The 20380-nt window shown below is 61.0% G+C and overlaps 1 protein-coding gene across 2 annotated transcripts in view; it reads right to left on the bottom strand.

Moving 5' to 3' along the window:
* Nucleotides 1-20380, bottom strand: part of GSE1 (Gse1 coiled-coil protein) — a 104538-nt gene that overhangs the window by 46664 nt on the left and 37494 nt on the right. The window lies entirely within an intron of this gene.

Here is a 20380-nt window from a genome sequence, read left to right on the forward strand (position 1 = left end):
CCCCAGGGCCAGAGCAATGTCCCAGCACAGTGAGATGGGGATGTTTGGTAGGACCCCACTCCCTGCTCCCAGCAGCAGGAGTGTTGGGCGAGGACTAAGCAATGCTGTCCCACCCACAAAACTGTCCCCAAGACTCACATCCCTCTGGGATCAATCCCACTGGGCTGACATCCCTGGCATCAGGCACAACCAAGCTGTGGGGGCATGATGGTGCCAACCACATGGGTCAGAGCCTGTCTTTGCCCGCTCACCCTGGTGCTGAGGGTCTGTGTGGGCCAGCGGGGAGTAAATCCCCCCTGGAACCTCTCTGAGCTCCCCATCCCTTCCTCCCCTCCCTTCCAGCAGCCTTTGTGCCGCTGCCGAGCCGGCACCTCCGGGGTGGATGCATTAAGGCAGCACAAAGCAGAGCCGAGAGGCATTTCGGGTGCAATTTTCCCTGCTCCATTATTGACAAACAAGCTGCTTTGTGCAGGTGATGCCGAGGCCAGCACGGCAGCTGGGACACTGTGCCACGCTGTGCCACGCTGTGCCACGCTGTGCCAGCTGGACAGCCCCACTCCTGCCCCACAGCCAGCCACGCTGCATCCGCCACATCCCGGGTCACGCAGATCCATGTCACTCCTGAAAACCACGGGGGATGAGGCAGGGGGATCGCTCTGGGATGAGCAGCGGTGCCCAGGCGGGCGCTGGCATCGCTGCCGGGCAGCGCCTTTCCCCCGGCCGGGGCGGCTGGGCACAGCGTGCGGCGAGTCTGTCGTTAGCGCCGTGCCAAACCCAAAGTGGCTGCTTCGGAACGGCAATCCAATAAAAGTGCTACTTGTCTATTTATCATCCTCAGGGCTTTTTATCACAGTGCAGATGGCTGCTACCTTCGCAAGGCACAGCAGTGTGCTGGCACGCGCCCGCCGCACAGAAGCTCGGGTGCCGCGGAGTCTGTGCCTACACCTGCGAGGAGCCGGCGGCCGCCTGCTCCAGAGAAACCGGCCGGGAGCCGGGCAGCGCCGCCTGCCAGTGCCACAGCACCCCAGGACATGCCAGGTCCTCGCCTGGGTGGCGTTTGCACCAGGCATTGGCACCAGGGATGGGCACTGGGCATTGGAATGGGACACTCGCGCCAGGGATGTCCACCGGGTGTTCGCACAGATCATTTGATGGCACCTTTGCATCAGGGTTGGGCACTGGGCATTGGCACTGGGCATTCCTCATCCCTGGAAGTGTTCAAGACCAGGTTGAACAGGGCTTGGAGCAACATGGTCCAGTGTAAAGTGTCCCTACCCACTGCAGGTGGGTCAAACAAAGAGATCTTTAAGGTCTCTTCCAACTGAAACCACTCCAGGATTCCATGATTTGCACCGGGGATGTCCATGAGGTGTTGGCACAGGGCTGTTGCAATGGGTACACTCACTAGGCACTCGCAGGGGGTGTTTGTTTGCGCTGGGCACCTGCAGCGGGCATTTGCACCGGGGGTTATTAGCGGGCATTCCACTGGGCACCCACAGCCTGTCATTACCCGGCTGGGCGGGCTGTGGGCAGCGGCAGCAGCGGGCACAGGGCGGTGGGTGGGAGCGGCTGGAGCAGGTGATTAAAGCTGTATTAAGTGTCTGTCTGCACGCGGGAGAAAACACACCTAATTATCCGCTGGAGTCGGCCGGGAGGGAGGAGCGGCCCCGATCGCAATCACGTAATGAAGTGGAACGCAGGGCCAGGCCTGGCGCGGGCGGTAATTAAAAGGCAGCAAAGCCAGAATTGCAACGGTGGCAGGCAGCGGGCAGGGTCCCAAACCCGGAGCTTCTGACTTCCGTGGGAATCCCTCCTCAGGGAGCCCACTCACATCCCTGCTCCAGCACATTGCACCGTGGCCTCAATCCCCACCTGCTCACGCCAAAACCCCCCTGCATGGCAGCAAAGCCAGGTGGCTGCCAGGACGCGGTGCCAGCGCCCCTGCCCTGCCCGCGGGCGCCGGGCGGGCAGCGCCGTGGCACCGTTGCATGGGTGGCACCGCGGCCCGCTGCGCAGAGGCGATGCCGGGACACGGAGGGCTGGCGCCGCGGTGGCAGGGGTGGCCAGCCCCACCTCTTGCACCGCAGCCAAAGCTGCCAACCCACGGCGCCGCTCCCCGAGCGGGTCCGGCGGGTCAGGAGCGCCCCGGGGAGACGCCGTGTCGCCCTGCCTGTGCCCGGCGTCCGCTGCACCGCTGCAGGGACCCCACACCCGCGCCTCTCCCCCGGTCCGGCTGCCCCAGCCGGTTGGGAAGCGGCCGGGCTTGCCCGGGAACGCCGCTTGCATCAGCCCCGGCCTGGCTGGCACCGCTGGCAGGTGGGGACGTGCAGTGCCGGCGGGCAGCACGCTGGGGTCAGGCCCTGGAGAGGCACAGCGGGGTAAGGGCATCCCTGGTGACACCGCAGGGACCCCCACATCTCTTGGGGTGGGGCACAGGGCACAGTCAGAGGGGCAGTGACCACCCATCCCATCTCGCTGTCATTCCAACCGCAGCACAGCGCGGTGCAGGACTCACAGCCTCACCCATGGGACGGTGACACAGGACTCACAGCCTCACCCATGGCACGGTGACAATCTCCACCACGGTGGCAGGCAGTGAGGATGCAAGAAGACATCCCTTCTATCTCCTCTCCCTGTCTTTTTCTCCTTCTAATGTTTTTTTTCCTCCGAGCTCTCCAGAACAAAGTACACACTCTACCTCTTCAAACCCACCACCATCTGTCCGTCCGTCTGAGCGCCGCAGCCCCGCCGCTCCGAGGAGGCGGCCGCTCCGAGCAGATGGTGACAGGGGAAGGACAAGCCGCTGCCACACAGGGCCTCGACGGCGGCTGCTCAGAGTGGTTCCATCGGCCCTGACCTCCTCATCCTCCCCGGCCCGGTAATTACCCAGCAAACAGCCTGCGCCGGGTCATTGTGCCGGACACCAACAAAGGGCGGCCGGCGGCGGGACCTCCCGACCCCTGCCAGCCCCCGGCCACCCCTGCCCTCCGCCAAAAGAGCAATAAATCAAAAAGATGGGACAGGGACAGGCTGGCAGGCGGGGATGGGGATGGGCCTCCCTCCCCACCAGCACGTGGGTGCACCCCCAGCCCCCTGCATTAGTGAGGCCATGCAAAGCATGGATGCAGAGCATCCCCCTCCCTGGCCGAGGGGACAAGTCCCTGCTGCCCTTGGGGACACACACACAGGCTGTGTGTGCTCCCAGGCTGAGCGCAGAGGAGTGAGGGCTGCTTCTTCCCCCTCCACCCTCCGGTCACAGCCAGTTAATGGGGAATTTCATGGGTGCGGCACAGCGGGAACATGCCGGAGCCATCTGCTCGCAGGACCTGCGGCTGTCGAGCCGCCCTGACCTCGGCAAGGCAAACAATTTGCAGGAGCAGATGTCGCACCCTCCCTTTCCCCCCGGGGATGTGGGTGTGTCACCCCCCCCCCCGGGGGCTCAGCACCCCCACAAACCCCCGGCACCTCGGGGTGGTCCCTTGCACCCATCTGGGGGCACAACCAGAGAGCCAAGGCACCTTGCAGAGACCCGGGAATCTCACTGCAGGAGTGACACCCCCCAAAATGTGGCGCCTTTGGGAATCTGGGCATGGCACAACAGCATAGAGGATGATCCCTGCTCCCTCCTGGCACCGCCAGCATCACAGCCAGGTGCCACCTCACAGGCTGCCATCCCCCTGTGCCCGCTGGCAAGGATTTGGAGAGGCAGCTGTGCCCACAAGAGCTCATAGCCTGCAATCTCCTGCCGTGCCAGGCACAAGGGTGCCTGGCTCTGTCACCACAGCACGTAGCACAGCTTGGCACGGGGCTAAAGGTGCAGGCGCGGCTGCTCCGGCAGCAGATCCCAGCCGGATCCAGGCTGGTTTCCCGCAGGTCCCCGGGAGTGGCCAGCACCGGTGTCTTTTGGGCTGATTAAAATTCATTCTGCATGATTTAGGACCTAATCTCGGTGAAACTCCACAGCGCTTTATTAATAGCGCATTAGCGGATAATTCATGCGTTCGGATGAAAAATCAGCCCGTGTTATTCTCCGGGAGGAGGGGGGACACGCTTTAGGGGGGACACGGGCACGGGGAGGGGGGCACCCCACTCGCCCAGCCTCCCGCACCTCCCCGCCGCCGCCGCATCCCGGCGAGGCAGCAGCCCTTCTGACAACTGCCACCACTCATTAATCTTGACGAGTTTTCTGCTGAATATTCTTCCACAGGCTTTCAAACCGTTCACTAATTGCAATTAATCACTTACCGAAACAGATGTCAGGAACAATGGAATTGGGAAGTCTGGAGGCTTGATAAAGCTGTCAGAGGAGCGCGCTCGTGTGGCAGCGGGTGCCAAAAGGCGCTGGCAACACCTTCCCCATGCCATGTGCTGGGGGCACCCGGTGACCCCGGCCTGCCCGTGCGGCATCTGTCCACCCCGGAGAGGGAAAACGCACGGAGAGGGGGCACAGGGGGGCTCTGTGCCCCCCTTCAGCCACCAGCGCACGGGATGGGGATGTGGAACCTGGTTTTTGGTGGTGGGAGCGGCACACCTGCAGGGAATCCCACGGATCCCATCAGCACGGCTGCACCGTGACACACCGGGGTGGTTCGGGCCCTGCTCTCCATCAGGAAAGCCGCACGGAGCCCCAGCGGGGCGGCACGTCCGCCGTGCCTCGCACAGGCGACGGCACGTTCCCCATCCCTGCCAGACGCTGCTTTAGCACCAGCAGGGATCCAACAGCCTTCCCCCGGCAGGCGCGCCACGCTGTTTACCCATCACACATGAAAGGTGCCGAGCTGACAGCTCCAGAGATGGGAGAGAGCTCCCGAAGACACTGATGGGGGGACAAGGCGCCCGTGTGCCTTCGCCTCCTGCCCTTGGAGACCCCAAGGGCCACCCCACAGGTGACCCACGCAAGGGGTAGCCCCCAGGCTTCTGTTCCCCTGCAGCTTTTTCTGCGTGCCCCCACACCTCAGCTGCTCCCCCAGCATGAAGACATCCTTTGGAACAAGGTGGGGACAGGCTGGGAGGGGGAGCACTTTCCCAGTCCCCCGCTGACGTTCCCCCCTCACACAGCCCCCCGAATAATCAGGCTAGCCCAGAGATACGAGGCTGTGAGGGGAGGAATATCAGGAGATGGCAAAGATTTCCAAAAGAGGCTCTTACCCCGAGGTAAGTTGGTTCAGCTCTCTTTATTCTGTGATGTCCTTGTGGAGAGAGGGGCAAAAGAGAACGAACAGGAAATGTCAGGGGTCTATATAGACTTTGGACAGGGTGGGCTTCCCTTGCTGGGGCAGGAAGGAGGATCCAGGGTTATCTTGATCAGTCACAGGGTCCCAGTGAAGGGGGCACAGAGTGCCCATGAGCTCACTGGAACACCCCGCCAGGCAGAGGATGCTGCACAGCCTGAGGCCACCAAGCACAATTAACCCCAAGTCCCCCAACCACTGTGGGGACACCGCTGTGGGGACACCCACACCTCCCCAGCAGGCAGAGCCCAGGGGACTGGAGCATCCTTCCGGGGCTGGCGCAGCGCGAGCCCAGCCCGGGGCTCGTGACCGGCGTGGCCTCGACACATGTTGCAATAAATATTCCGCACAGACACCGTTCCATATGTATGATCCGGTGGGGTGATGATTTTTCTACTGATCACTGGAAGTGACAGCTGTGCGGAGAGCAGGAGAAACAAAGGCACCGACTGCTCTCCCCGTTACACTCTGCTAGCGACATGATGGTGTGACACGGAGCGGCAGCATCTGGTGGCACCGGGACTGGCAGGCGGGACAGGACGCCTGTTAGCGCCCGCCACAAAGGGGTGGCCACGGGGTGGGGTGGAAATAAGGATGGGGTGGCCATGGGGACGGGGTGGTGAGGGAAATAGGGTGGAAATAAAGATGGAGTATCAATGGGGACAAGGTGACAATAAGGATAGGGTGGTAATAGGGATGACACGGTCATGGGAATGAGGTGACTATAGGACAAGTGTGGAAATAAGGATGAAGTGGCAATGGGGAAGGGGTGGCCATGGAGAAGGAGTGGGAATATGGATGGGGTGGCAATGGGGACAGGAATGGACACGGGATGGCAATGAGTGCTGCAATGGAGATGGGGTGGGCATGGGACGGCAATGAGTACGAGGTGAAAAGAAGATGGGGTGGCAACACGGTGACAACATGAACGGGGTAGCAGAGGGTGACAATGGGGATGGGGTGGCCATGGCAATAGGATGGAAATAAGGATGGAGTGGTAGTGGCAACAAGGTGGCAATGGGGGCAGGATGGCGATGGGAATGGGGTGGAAATTCAGAAAGGTGTCAGTGTGGATGGGACGTCAATGAGAACAGGGCAGAAATAAGGATGGGGTGGCCATGGGGGTGGCTGCCATCAGCCCTCTCATGTCCCACCCTAGCAGCCAGCCCCTCCATCCTGCCCTCCTGCCCCCGCAGCAGCTGTGGGAGCACCCGGCCACGGCAGCGCAGCGCCCGGCCCAGGCAGGGTCAATATTTGCATTCGATTTGCAAGCGTTTCCTCCCCCCAGATAACGGCAGGGCTGCCACAGGTACGGGAGGGAGAACGCTGGGTTGGGTTAATTATTAGTGAACATGCAAATTCCCCCTCCACGAGATAACAATAAACACCGTGATTTCAGCGAGATAAACAGGGCTTTAAATTTCCAGCAGCCTTTACTGGTGTAAAAATAAGCGTCCCTTATTTATTTAGCTCCTTTGAGAAACCACATCAGTCCCCAAACACAGTCTTTTACTGTCAAGCTACAGTAGAAGCCTTTATAGGCAGCGAAGATCCTGACAGCTACCCCTAGCACAACCATCTTTTATTCATGCTCATAATATAAACTGTATTGCCTCAGAAACAAAAGGATTTAACTCGCTGCTGGCTGGGTGGCAGCGGCCGAGCCGAGGTCCCCGCTGGGGGCACGTGGTTGGGATGGCTTTGCTCTGACATCCCACATCTCTTCATCCCTCAGGATGCCTCCTCCTAGGGACAGCACTCAGACAGACCCCTGCTCTGATGCATCAGCATATCCACGGATAAAATAAGCCAAAATAACAATCCCCCCCAGTCCAACCTGGAGCCATTAGGCAAAGTCTCCGTGCTCTGCGGTTCCGAATCCCACCCTGCCCGCACAGACGCAGGAAGAGCAGCGGTTACAAGAGTGGTTCGTATTTAATAATGCAATTTATATTCCACTCTCAACATAAACTATTGTAAAGGCACACTAATGTAAAAATACATCTGGCTTGTCAATAGTTTATCTTCTGGATCTGCATCTAAATCCCTGGGCATTCTTGACTTATGGCTGCACCAGTGTCTAATGAATAAAAAGGTGCAAATTATAGGCCTTGCTTTAATGCTCATCATAAAATTAGATGATAGTTGCAAAAGCTGCATTCTCCTGCCCACAGTGCAGCAATGGTAAGCTATAAATAAAGTGTATTTAATGTATCCCAGCGCTGCGCAGAGCCAGGAAACAGTATGTTACTGCATAGCCTTCAATGGATCCGCCACCAGTTCAATGAAGTGATAACTGATCCATCATGTGAATTTATGTTAACTGTCTGCTCGCAAAGTCACGGCCCCAGCACTGTAAATAGCCCACAATCCTTCCAGCCCGGCCTGCCTGCCAATAAACCTGTCACCGGCAGCCTGGGAGCAGCCACCTCAGGACACCGCAGACAAACCATTACAGCTTGGGTTTCCTCCTGGTTTTTCCATCACCACCGTGCCTCAGTTTACCCACAGCCCAGCACCCCCCTCCTCGGGGCTTCCCAAGCTCGTATGATGCTTTTCCACCTCCCTGGAGCTGTCACATCAGGGATGTGGGACGCCCAGATGGGATCCGGGGGGCTGGCGGGGGCCTGGGTGGGATGGGTCCTGTTCCAATGACAGGAAAATGCTGGGAAGAGGGGGACAGGATGGAAGTGGAGCCCCTCCAGTTCCTGCAACAGGGTGGGATGCAGAGCCAGGAGGGATGGTGGGAACTATTCACTGGATGGGGACAGAAATGTAACTGCATCCTCCTCTGGCAGAGATGTGTGTCCCAGGGCTGGCACTTGGGAAGGAGACATCCCCGGGAAGAAGTTCCTGGGAAGATGTGGTCACCAGGAAGGAGATGTTCTTTAAATTGTGCTCCCCAGGGAGAAGACATTCTCAGGAAGATGTTCCCAAGAAGCAAATGTCTTTGGGAAATTGTCATCTCCTGGAATGAAACCTCCACAGCAAAGATGTCCCTGGTGAGGTGTCCCAGGGAAGATGATGTCCTAGGGAAGGACACATCCCCAGGCAGAGAATGACCCTGAGAAAATGAGGGAAGGTGATGACCCCAGGAAGCAGATGTCTTTGGGAAGGAGATATGTTCAGGAAGGAGATGTGCTCAGGAAGAAGACATCCCTGGAAGGAGCTGTCCCCAGCAGGGGGACATTGCTGGGAAGGTGTCTTCCACAGGGAGCTGTCCCTGGGAAGAAGATGTCTCTGAGAAGATATCATCTCCTGGAAGGAGACATCCCCCACAAGGATGTCCCTGGGAAGGTGTCATCCACAGGGAGGTGTCTCTGGAAAAGTGTCAGGAAGAGGATGTCCCTGGGAAGATGTGATACTCAGGAGGGAGAAGTGTCTGAGAACATATCTCCAGGAAGACACAGTCCTGGGGAAGATCTTCCCATGAAGCAGACATATTTGGGAAGAAGATGTCCCCAGGAAGGAGACATCCTTGGGAAGATGCCATCCCCCTGGAAAGTGACCTCCCTGGCATAGCCATCCCAGAGTAGGCATCACCTGCAGGGATGTGCCACGGGGAAGAAGATGTCCCAGGGAAGATGACATCCCTTAGGAAGGAGATGTCCCCCTTCAAAGAGCCCAAAGCCATGGAGCCCCAGCAGTGAGAGACACAGTGATCCCTGGGGAGCAAGGTGGCACCCGGGAGGACACGGGGGACACTGCACCCACAGGAAGCAGCATTCACCACCACCCGGCTCTCATTAACGCAGTGCTGAGCAGCCCCTAATAATAGCAACAGTAAATTCTCCTACCCAATTCGGGTCCATTTCTATAAATAATGTAGAATCTTTTTATTTACTGACAGGTTGTAAAAGTATCAGTGAGAATAATGTGAAATCAGGAGCTGCTGAATAATTCATGGCAGCGGCTTCGCTCTCCCCGTCCCCGCGCTCCCCTGGCCCCGGCGTTTACACGACAGCACCTTGCACTTGGGTTTATCTCATAAAAACCAGGACTAACGACCTGGCACTAATTCTTTATCAACAGGGACTTTTACAGCGAGGGGAGGAGGAAGGAAATAGAAAGAAATAAAAATAACCCCGGGTGCACTCTATAAAAAATGCATGGGCCCATGTCCTCGCCTCTGCACGGAGCTGGCCATCCCCGGCTCCTCCCATCTGCAATTCCCCACAGACCCCACAGCCTCTCCAAAAATTAATATTAATTAGCAGCACCCACAGCCACACACTGGCACCATCCTGGGGTGGATGGAAGAGTGGTACAACCCTGCTGGGCCATGGGAACACTGGCACGACCCATGGCACACCAGGAGGTCTGATGGAGAGACTGGCAGGATCCATGGGAATGATGGTAGGACCCTTGGTGACACCAGTAAGATCCATGGGGATGGTGGCAGGAGCCATGGGAACACCAGCAAAGCCCACAGGGATGATGGCAGGACTCAGGGGGATGGTGACAGGACCCATGGGAACACCAGCAAAGCCCACAGGGATGATGGCAGGACTCAGGGGGATGGTGACAGGACCCATGGGAACACCAGCAAAGCCCACAGGGATGATGGCAGGACTCAGGGGGATGGTGACAGGACCCATGGGAACACTGCCAGGGCCCACAGGGTAATGGCAGAACCCATGAGGACAATGGCAGGATGCTCCCTGTCCCCGTGGCACCCTCAAAGCTGCCAGCCTGGGGCAGCAAACCCCTGCTGGGGGCAGATGGGTTAAATTTGGGCAGAAAGAGCTGATCACTGGGGCAACTAATCCCTGTAACAACCTGATCCGGTGTCCCTCATCCCTCCTGCCACGGCTGAGGGCGATGGGGACAGTGGGGACGGCCCTGCAGCTGCCCCCATCCCCTCCCCAGAACAATACCTACCCGCCGCTGTTTTGATGTGCGGCACAAAGCCGGGAGAGCTTTCCATGTAACATGATAAAAGCAAGTCCCCAGCCAGCACAATTATTTGATAATTCTCCCTTAACACCCATCAAATTAAAGCAATGTCCAAGGGCTGCCTGAAGTGGCACTGATAGGTATTAAACTTTAATGAGATTTAATGGCACTGCCCTACTTTTTAAGCGCTCGGGCCTACATTTATGAACATTTAATTTCCCGGGCCCTGACCTCTTTTTTTTTTTCCCCCTTTTCCCCATGGCCCCCCCTGCCCACCAGCACAGCTGGATTCTGTTAGCTCTGGCAGCAGCCCCGACCTGGGATGCTCGGCCAGCCCTGAGCCCTTGGAAATCTCCAGGCACTGCAGGGTGAGATCTTGATTCCTGCAGGGAGCTGAGCAGGGAGGGGGAGCCCAGGGAAAAGCCAGAGGGGAAGGGGGGTGCAGATGTGATTCACCAGCAGCAAACACAGCCAAATTTATGGAATGATTTAATTAATTTGCTCCTAGGATGAAATGACACTGTGGGTCCGAGTGGTTGGAGGGCTCTCATCCTGCTGCAATGGGTTTAGGCACCCTTGAAAAATAAGTGTGCCCCCACTGCAAACCCACTGTGCCAGGGCAAATTTGGGGGCTCAGACCCCTCAATGCCCCCAGGGACAGAGCACAGCCCACTGATCCAGTTTATTGCTGCCCTCTAGTGTGTATGGGACAGCCCAGGCCTGCTGTCACTTGTCCCCATGGCCACTTGGCCACCTAGCATGCTGCGTCTCAAGTGGGGACAGCTGATGAGATGCTCAGAGCCCTGACAGACAGGAGCTCTGTCTGCCTCAGCACCCCAAAATCCCACTAATGCAGCTGCAAGATGGGCACCAGTGACACAGGGCATCACCTCCTGGCACACGGTGTGGCAACGCCAGGTTTGATGGGGCTTGGAGCAACCTGGACTAGTGGAAGGTGTCCCTGCCCATGGCAGGGGGTTGGAATGAGAGGAGCTTTGAGGTCACTTCCAGCTCAAACTACCCTGTGATTCTATGGTCCTTGGTGGGAAACAGGATGCAGCATCTCCCTACACTGGGAATACCAGCTATGAAGAGGGGCTGCTGGCATGGGTGACCACTCATGGCATAAAGGTTGGAGAAACTGAGGCACACACCAAGGCAGGCAGGCTTCTGAGCTGGAAACGTCCCACTCCCGCCTTCCCAGCACCCACCTCAACTGCAGGGAGCCCGGCAGCAGGAATGCAAAGGCAGGGCAATAAAAGGGAGCCTTATCAAGCGCCAGCAGAGCTGACAGCTCGGGGAGGAGAGCAGGGAGGGAGGGAAAGGAACAGAAAGGAAAAAAAAAAAAACCCCACCCTTAACCCCGAGATCACTTATCATTCAGGCTGCATCACGCATCTAGAAAGTGCAGACACAAAAATGTAATGTCATAACATTCGCAGTTCAATAACCTTTGCTTCACGAGACGGCTTGAACTGTCAGAGGAGCTGGAAGGTAAATATTTCAGCGCCCAGGCACTGAATGCAAAGGCGTGGGGAGGGGGTCGGCCTCGGCTTCCCCAGCTCGCCTCGACACGTTCAAATATCCCCCGCCATAAATCCCGGCCGGCGCTGGGGAAAGGCCGTGGCACGGATAAAATACGAGCAGATATAAAGGCAGACACCTTTATTGTTCGGCAAAGTCTTCCAACAAGTTATGAACCCGCAGCTTGACCCTAACCCATCATCTTGTTATACAGCGGAAACAAAGGCAGCGCCGGGAGCGGGGCTGGAGCGGGGCAGGACGCGGGTGGGAAGGAGGAAAACCCGGCCTGCCTCCTCCACGGGGGATATTTGGGTGTAATTCATCCCTAAACCCCACATCTACCACGCTCCAGGCTGCCTGTGGGGAGCAGAGCCCGGGTTAGCCCCTTGCAAGGAGTCTCCGTGCCAGGTTCAAGGGTAGAGAATTCCCTTGGCCGGGGTTAACAGGAGCAGCACCCAGCAAACCCCGGTTAACCAGGACGGGCCATGCGGGCAGGAGGAAGGAGATTGCACAGCCCAACGGCTGCAGGGGTTGGCAAACTGGTGAGGAGGGATCCAAAAGGGAGCAGAGGGATTTCCCAATGGGGAAAAACCCCCTAACAGCACTGGGAAGGTGCTGGTCCCAGGGCCGGGCATGCAAAGGGACAGCACGGCACAGTGGGCAGTCCAATGTGGCTGCGCAGCACAGTGAGCAGCAGCCTGGTGTCAAGCCAGCTGCACGGCACGGTATGGCACAGCACAGTGGGCAAAAACCATGCCAAGCAGCTTGCACGGCACGGTACAGCACAGCACAGTGGGCAACAGCCGTGCCAAGCAGCTTGCACGGCATGGTACGGCACAGCACGGTGGGCAACAGCCATGCCAAGCAGCTTGCACAGCACGGGACGGCAGAGCACAGTGGGCAACAGCCGTGCCAAGAAGCTTGCACGGCCCTTGCCTGGCACTGTATGCACAGCACGGTGGGCAAAAACCGTGCCAAGCAGCTTGCACGGCCCTTGCATGGCACTGTATGGCACAGACAGCGGGCAAAAACCGTGCCAAGCAGCTTGCACAGCACGGTACGGCACAGCACGGTGGGCAAAAACCGTGCCAAGCAGCTTGCACGGCCCTTGCATGGCACAGTATGGCACAGCACGGTGGGCAACAACCGTGCCAAGCAGCTTGCACAGCCCTGGCATGGCATGGTACGGCATGGCACGGTGGGCAAAAACCGTGCCAAGCAGCTTGCACAGCCCCTGCATGGCACACACCGCACGGACCTCCCCGCTCCAACTGCGCGGCACAGCTGGGCACCACCAGAGCCACCTGCCTGCAGCTGGGCTGGCTCTGCCACGGCGCAGCCCCGGCGAACAGCGGTGCCAACGCTCGCAGGAGAGCGGGACACCCCAGTGCCAAGAAGGGAGGGCGTCGAAGCGGGCACGGCCGCGGTGAGGAACAGTTAAACGGCCCCCGCCCGCACGGGGCGTGCGGCAACAGGCACCATCACACCCTGCCCAAACACCTGCTACCGCCGCGCTGGCACGGGGCGAGCGCCCGCGGCGGGCACGGCAGCGGGGAGCACGCCAGGGCCCGCAGCGAGAAGCGGCATGTCTGCGCTTGGCAGCACAACAGAGAGCAGGTGACAAGCGCGCCGGCGGTCGCTTTATTACAGGAAGCCAGCACGCAAGCATCTGACGCCGCGCTGCCCGGAGAGAAAATAAAACACCCCCCCTCCCCTGCTATTAAATCCCTCTGCGGGCGCGGGAGAAGTGCCCCCGGATGCGGGGGGTGGGTGCCCTGCTGCAAAATGATGGCCCGGTGGTGGCATCACAGCCCAGCTTTCTCCCCCCTGCATCACTCCCAAGGCCAAGTAAATCCCAAGGGAGTAAAATTATGTGTGTGTGTGTCTGTGTGTGTGTGTGCACAAACATTTTTCCTCGGCAAACACTCCCCGAGACAACAAAATCAGCCGCCCCTGCACCCGCTCCCGCGCCGCCCCGCTCCTCTGACCCAGCAATTAGAGGCAGGCATTAATATTTAAATATTGCCAGCTCGGGAGAAAGGAAATCAAATAAAACACGCCAGCGTGCCGGCAGCACATCCCACTCCTGCTCCAGCAGCCTCAGAGAGGGTGCACGGCAGCAGGGGGGTGCTGTGCCACACTGCTGGGGACACCAGGGTACTGATGTCACAGGGGGAACCCCCTCTTCTGGGCCAAATCAGGGTGAGCAAGGAGGCAGTGAGCAAATGGTGGGCAAGCAGCTGTTGCCTGCACAGCTGGGGGGGTTCAAAGGAACCCCAACCCCACACTGACCACGTTTTGGGGTTCCCACTCCCTCCCAGCCACAAAGCAGCCGCCTGCAGGGTGCTGGGGACACACACACATTCAGGCTGTGTCACCCCCCCCCCAGTCCCACGGGTGCTCGGAGGCGGCGCTGGCCCAGCAAAGAGGATTTACTGCTCAACGCAAGGGGCTTTAGAGGCAGTAACTTTCCCTCCTCTTGACTTAAATGGATTTGAAACTTCAAAAAGGATCGAGGGGGCAGGCTGCCAAGCGGCCGCCCCCAAGGGCTGACCCCGCAGGGGCTGGGGGGGCGAAGGGGGGGCTGTGAGCCCAGCCAGGGCCAACAGCCGTGGCAGATAAGGGCTGGGGGGGCCCAGAAGGCCCCGAGATAAGGCGGCCGCCGTTGTGGGCGCGGGAGCTCCGGGGCGCTTCCTCCCGCCCCATGGTGCAACCGCCAGCGGGCAGCGGGGTGCCAGCATGGGGGGGATGTGGGGCAGAGGGGCACGGAGCACGAGGCATGGCAAGGGCCAGTTCAAGGGCAACCCCCCTGGCAGCCTGCCCGGGCAGCCGCCGCAGGCCAAGCTCTGTCCTGGCTGCTCTTTCTCGGGGCTCGGTGGGGCTGCCCCACAGCGCCTCGGGGGCACCCAGCACCCCACAGGTGGGGGAGGCACGCCAGCATCGCCAGCACACGGTGGTGTGGGCTGGGTGTCCCCACCAGAGGACATCTACTGCTGCTCACAGTAAGGCCAGGCCGTACACACGGAGCTGGCAGCAGTGCCAGGGCTCCGGGACAGAGGTGTGACCCATGGCAGCGTGCCCTGACGTTGAGGAGAGCACCACCACCTCCATGGCTGGCGCAGGCACAACCCCCCCAGGAACAGCCCCGACGGGCCTCAACCTCCCTCGGGACAGACAGCAGGGTGAGGGAGAGGGCTGGGAACAAACAGAGGAGCAGCCATTAAAACTAACACCCCATCCTCAAGCTGCCTCCCAACCTGCACCCCTGTTCCAGCCACCGGCGTGCCAGGAAGGAATAAACTGTCCTGCGTCCTTCGGCACCCCCCCTGCGCCCCCCGGCAGCCTGGCCCCCCGCCAAAGCCACCATCTCCTCCTGCAGCCAGCACGCTCTCCCCGCTCCCCTGTGTGCAGGCAGGAGACGTGCGGGCACACGCGCCCCGTGTGCCCCCAGCGTGGGGTCACCGCACTCAGCGCTTCACACCCCGGGCTTGTGCAACACACTCGGGGACACACCAGTGTGCTCACAGCCAGCCCCCCTGCACACCGACCCCCCGAGCCACCCCCTGGCCTTGGCCAGCCCTGCCAGCCCTGCCTGGCGGTGCCCTCGCCGGCGGGTTACACAAACAGGCAGCCGGGCGCACGCTCGCCCGGCTCACTCACACCCACAAACCACACGGGCTCACCCCGCTGCTCGCCGGCGCACGCGCGCCCGTGCAGGAAGAGGCGCTGGCTTCCCGCTGCCTTCTCCCTCCATTAACTCCCTCCCTGGATCTGCAGCCTGCTCGTGGCCCAGCGGGCACCCACGCGGCACCCACGGGAGGAGGAGGATGGGGATGAGGATGAAGAGAGTGGGGCGCTCACCCCTGCTGCTCCAAGCGCTGGCGGTGGGCGCTCGCCCAGGGTTTGGGGACGGATGCTACCAACGGGGCAGTCGGCTGACAGATGCCACCCATTGGGGACTGGCACCCGTGTCACCATGCAAAGCAGGCACGGTGAGCCAGCGGCCCCAGGGCGAAAGGCACAGCAGGCAGCACAGGCAGGGCTGGAAGAGCCAGCACGGAGCAGGGCATTAAAGGCGAGGCAGGCGAGACGCCGGGGCCGCGGCATCACCCCGGCACAGGGTGCGGTGCCCGGGCTCCTCACGTCTGGCTCAGTCAGCAACACGGTCCCTCCCCAGCTCTGGCGGTCCTGGGTGTCCAGAAATATGGGTGGGTAAACTGAGGCACGGCCTCACGCTGCACCCTGTGTGCCTGCATGGTGAGAGGGACAGACACCAAGGCAAGGACAGAAGGGTCAAGGTCAGGGCCACCCAGTGGCCTGCCAGCCATGGGAAATGACCCCAAGGGTCTCTCTGGAATGCAGGTCATGGGGACTGAGCACCTCAGTTGGCCCCAGACCCTGAGGCCATAGAACCCAGAGGTTCTCATCTCCCCACAGCATTCCCCAGCTAGATCCCCAACTCCAAGCAACCTCCATTTTCCACACCACCGGGTCCCCCAAGGCCAGGGTGACCTCTGTCCACAACATCACAGGGCACCTGAAGCTCAGGGAGACCTCTGTCCCCCCCATGATGGAGTGCCCCTCCACCAGGGGACCTCCACTTCTCCCACACTAAGGGCCTCCAAGCCAAAGGCAATTCCCATCCTCCAGGCCACAGGGTCCCCCTGCCTCAGGGTGACCTCTATCCCCCAAACAAGTGACCCCCGAAGCTCAGGCTGACCACCACCCTCTATGTCATGGGACCCCCCAACTCTGGGGTGACACCAGTCCACACACAGTGGGGTCCCCAAACTCCAAGGTGACCTCCATCCCCCACATCACAGGGAACCCCATCCCCAGGGCAACCATGGGGTCTCTCAACCCCAGGGTGACCTTGGTCTCCCAAACCACGGGTTCCTCCAGACCCAGGGTGACCTTTGTTCCCCTTACAACGGGGTTCCCCAAACCAAGGTGATCTCCATCCCCCATACCATGGGTTCCTCTAAACACAAGGCGACCTCTGCCCCTTAGACCATGAGGTCCCCCAACTCCAGGGAGACCTCCACTCACCAAACAACCGCACCCCCGAACCCCAGGGCCACCTCCACCCTCTATATCATGGGGTGACCTCCATTCTGCACAGCACACTCTCAGCCCCATGGTGACCTCTGTCCCCCACACCACAGAGTCCCCCAACCCCCGGGTGACCTGCAGAGGGGCTGGGGCGGGGGGGGATTGCGAGCAGCGGGGTCACACCAACCCCATCCCACCCCTCCAGCACGACCCCCACACGGAGGGGGGGGGGAACCCCACTGTCCCCTCCCCACGGTGCTGCTGGGGGGTCCCTGTGGGGAGTGGGGGTCACTCACCCACGGGGAGTGGGGGTCACTCAGTCACGGGGAGTGGGGGTCACTCACCCACGGGCAGTGGGGGTCACTCACCCACGGGGAGTGGGGGTCACTCAGTCACGGGGAGTGGGGGTCACTCAGTCACAGGGAGTGGGGGTCACTCAGTCACGGGGAGTGGGGGTCGGGGAGTGGGGGTCACTCACCCACGGGGAGTGGGGGTCACTCACCCACGGGGAGTGGGGGTCACTCACCCGCGGGCCGCGCTGTCCAACGGGGGCTGCGCTCCTCCATGGGCAGCGCCGGAGGGAGCGGAGCCGAGCCGAGCCGAGCCGTGCCGAGCCGTGCCTTCCCCCGCCGCTTCCTGCTTCCCTCGGCGCCCGCCCGCCGCCCCGAGAGCCGCACGGCTGCAGCGTGACTCACCGGGGGCCGGGCCGGGCAGGGCCGGGCAGGGCAGGGCCGGGCCGGGCCGGGCCGGGCGGGGCGGGGGCGGCCGCGCCGGCAGCGAGGCACGGTGTGCTCCCAAAATTGGGATGCTCGCCCTGTTTTTGGAACCCCCCCACACACATACACACACCCGGCACCACCGGGAGTTCCCCGGGAATGGGGGTCCCGCAGCTCGGTGCCTCCGCAGCGTGGCACGAATTGGGGTGATGGGGGTGTCACGCATAGGTGACCCCTCCCCAAATGTGGAGATGGGGGGATTGCCTGCGCCAGGCACCCAGGGTTGGGGTGGGATCCAGGCCTTTGACCCCCACCCCAAAACTGCTCCAGGATACCCTGGGGTTCAAGGGTGCCAGCGTGGCCCAGCACGGTGAGCAGACAGGGTGGTCCCAAGCCCAGACCCTGCAGAAATAAGGGGTGTCCCCATGGCAGCACCCTCCGGGCATCCCAATGCCCCGGGCACCCCCTGCACCAGGCGTGGGAGAGGGAACAGCGCTGTCCCTCCCAGCTGGGGATGGTGGTGGTCACCCCTGTGCCATCCCACCATCACCTGGGCTTGGGGACACCAGTGACACGAGTGGGGTGGGGCTCAGCCCACTGGCACAGGAGGAAGTTGCCCATCGTTCACCAGCCACACCAGTCAGCTCCGCTCAGCTGGCTGGGACAGGCCGGACCCCCACCTCCCTCCCCACCTCCCTCGGGCAGGAAGGAGGCTTCGGTGAGGAATCTCGTCCTGGCACTGCCAGCCATGAACTGGCATCTCCACAGGAGGACACACAGGCCATGACAGGGACACCCAGCCGTCCCCAAACAAACTGCCACACCACCGCACACACATCCCCCGAAATCCCTTCCTAGCTCACCCTTGCCTCCGCATCCCCTCCATCCTCCTCCTCTTCCTCCAACAGGCCCCAGTGCTCGCCACGCCGGTGCTGCCGCGGTGCCACTGCTGCCCGCCACCCCCCCAGTCCTCCTCGTGCTTCCCCCCCACCCTCCTCGTGCTTCTCCCCCCCCCAATTCCCTTTTCCCGTTCTATTTTAAATTTTTATTGCATTCTTTTTAAAGAATACAGAGGAACAAATGCCCTTATCAGCAATTCTCACAAGGTATAAAGAGCCGCTTTTATCTCCTGCCTTTACTAATCTAGAGCGAGCCAATGCCTGTTAATTTTTTAATTTTCCTGGTGAATGCATTTGTGGTTCCGTCAGCATCCATCCGGACACGCACGCAGGATCCCCTCGGCATCCCAGCCCAGCCACCCTTGGCATGGGATTGACACTGTGCTGGCAGAGCAGCGGCTCATGGTTTGGCAACCACAAAGGGGTTTTGAGCAATGGGAAGTCCCGTGTGTCACACGGAGCTCAGCAGGACACCCCGGGATGTGTCACCACCCCCAAGATACTGAGGTGCTCCCACAGATGCCAGCCTGGCTCTGCCCGGCCACAAGGAACGCTGACAGTGTGGGTCTCCATGCTTAGCACGGGGATAGATCCCATGCCAAGCTGTCCAGCTGTCATTGTCACCTCTCTGGCCGAAGTCCCCGCAGGGGCAAAGTGGGGGTCACCCCTGTGTGCCCCCAGGAAGGGACGCAGCTCAGGCTGCACGCACAGCGGGGCTGGGAGCGCAGCAGCCGGACGCGGCGCAGATGAGATGTGGCAGGCGTGTAACAAGCCATTAGTCACTGTCACCTTTGCCCGGCAGCCACTGGCAGGGTAATAAATCCCGGGCTGACTCCAGCGGGCCCGTTCCAGGCCACGGCTCCCAGCTTGCCTCCACACCACTGCTGGCTGGGCTGTGAGCAGCTTGTAAATGCATCCCGGCCCCCCCGGGGCACACAGCGCCTTGCGGGGTCCCCAAACCACAGCCAAATCCCTGTGGGGCTGATCGATGGGTGACACGGGCCGCTGCATTCCTGAGTGGGATCACTCCTAGGGAATGTCAGGGGTCACAAATCCTCAGCAGCAAGCAGCCCCCTGGGCCTGCAGGCTGCCCCTTGGCTCTCCCTGCCTGCCCCAGCTTCCTGCCCGCTGCACCTTGCGGTTCCTGACTCCTGCCAGCCCAACGCCAGGAACCGGCATCGGCGCTTGTTACGGATCAAAGGAGCCTGGCATGGCCCAGCACGGCATGGCCCAGCACAGCACGGCCCGGCGCGCCCGCCGGGAAGGGCTGGCAAACAAGCCGGTCCAGGGAGGCGGCAGGCGGGAAGCACGCGTGATACCTCTCCTAAAAATGCTGCTGCTCCTGACGGACAGGGCGGCCGAGTCCCTGGAGCCGCGGTCCATCCCAGCCCCGGGGGCCCCTCAGCTCCCCGGCACAGCCAGCCCAACACCGCGGCTGTCCCCGGCACCCACGGCCTGACTCACGGCCCCGGGGATGGCGGGCAGGGACCGCGGTGCTGTCGGGGCTTCCCAGCGGGGCTGCGTGTGTTGGATCACAACCCCGAGCCGCCGGGCACGAGCCTTCACCAGGAGTCCCACGCACACATCGGGCTGATGGTCACCCCACAGCGGGACAGGGGACATCCCTTGGCCATGGAGGTCACCCCACAGCGGGACAGGGGACATCCCTTAGCAATGGATGGTCACCCCACAGCGGGACAGGGGACATCCCTTGGCCATGGAGGTCACCCCACAGCGGGACAAAGGGCATCCCTTGGCGATGGATGGTCACCCCACAGCGGGACAGGGGACATCCCTTGGCGATGGATGGTCACCCCACAGCGGGACAGGGGACATCCCTTGGCCATGGATGGTCACCCCACAGCGGACAGGGGACATCCCTTGGCCATGGATGGTCACCCCACAGCGGGACAGGGGACATCCCTTGGCCATGGATGGTCACCCCACAGCAGGACAGAGGACATCCCTTGGCCATGGATGGTCACCCCACAGCGGGACAGGGGACATCTCTTAGCAATGGAGGTCACCCCACGGAGGGACAGGGGACATCCCTTGGCAATGG

Source organism: Taeniopygia guttata, chromosome 11 (assembly GCF_048771995.1).
Source record: "Taeniopygia guttata chromosome 11, bTaeGut7.mat, whole genome shotgun sequence".
NCBI lineage: Eukaryota > Metazoa > Chordata > Aves > Passeriformes > Estrildidae > Taeniopygia > Taeniopygia guttata.